This window comes from Otolemur garnettii, unplaced genomic scaffold, assembly GCF_000181295.1.
Source record: "Otolemur garnettii isolate 467f Iridium unplaced genomic scaffold, OtoGar3 scaffold00098, whole genome shotgun sequence".
NCBI classification, from domain to species: Eukaryota; Metazoa; Chordata; class Mammalia; order Primates; family Galagidae; genus Otolemur; species Otolemur garnettii.
In genome coordinates this window covers 3,180,940-3,182,494 of record NW_003852493.1, presented here as the reverse complement: position 1 = coordinate 3,182,494, position 1,555 = coordinate 3,180,940, and positions in this window count along the sequence as shown.

The window sequence follows — 1,555 nt, the reverse complement described above, 5'->3', positions numbered from 1 at the left end:
CAGGAGTTGGAGGTTGCTGTGAGCTGTGATGCCATGGCACTCTACCCAAGGGGACAGCTTGAGGCTCTGTCTCAAAAAAAAAAAAAAAAAGAAAGTAAAGAAAATGAAGACTTTATTAGTTATGAAAATTTCTTCATAATCAAGAAAAGGCCGCCTACTCTTGGTAAATCTTTACTTTTTGTATCTCTATAAGAATAAGATCAGGTTATTTACAATTATGAAATAATTTTGAAAAGCTTCAAAAATTAAGAATTATGTGAAGGTCTAAATTTTCGACATGAAAGTTATTTGAATTAAAAAATGGTATGATCAGTGGTAGTGCAAACAAGTTCTTAGATAATGGTTTCATTAATTTATTTTTCATCCTTGCCTAGTCTTAATAAAGAGGAATGGGGATAATGAAAAAAAATGAACTTATGGAAAAAGTTCAGAATTAAGTAGAACAGTAAATTAGACATTTATCTTTTACCATTGAAAGCCTCATTTCAAACTCATTCTAAGTCTCATGAGAAGTCTATATTACTTGAGTGGGGAATTGCAAATTAAAAGTAATAGGGTATAACTGTATACTTACTTGAATGGCTAAAATCCTAAAACACTGAGAGTTACAAATGCTGGCAAGGATGCAGAGCAAAAGAATTTATATTAATTGTTGGTAGGAATTCACAATAGTCCAGCCATTTTGGAAAACAGTTTGGCATTTTCTTACAAAGCTATTTGCAAAGTTATTTTTTTAAACAAAAAGCTACACATTATATTAATAGCAGTTTGTTCACAGTTGCCAAAACCTGGAAGCAACCAAAATATTTTTCAATAGGCAAATGGATAATCAATCTCTGATAGCTACACAATAAATTAGTGTTCAGTGATAAAAGAAATGATTATCAAGCCACAGAAAAACATGGAGGAAATTTTAATGCATACCATTAGGAGAAAGAGCCAGTCTAAAAATTTCAATCATAGGACACTTTGGAAAAGCAACAGTATGGCAACAGTATATATATATATATATATATACACATATACATATATATATGTATATGTATATATAGATGTATATATATATACACACATCTATATTTCTATATACATCTATAATACAGGCAATTAGAAATCAGAAAAAAAGCAGCAGTTGCAATCTTATTTGCAGATACAATTGGATTTAAATCTACAAAAATAAGGAAAGATGAGGATGGACACTACATATTTATCAAGGGATATACTCAACATGAAGAGATTTAAATAATTAACATTTATGCACCCTACCTGAATACTCCTCTATTTGTAAAACAAATCATAATGGATCTGAGCATTATGATATCTTCCTACACTATAATAGTGGGAGATTTTAACACTCCTTTGGCATTTCTGGATAGATCCTCCACATAGAAATTAACAAAGAAATAATGGATTTGACAGTAGAACAAATGCACTAAACATACATTTATTCTAATAAAACTGAGTGCATAGTCTTCTCATCAGCCCATGGATCATCCTCTGAAACTGATCATATCTTAGGATGCAAGTCTAATCTCAAAAATTAAAAAAAAAATAG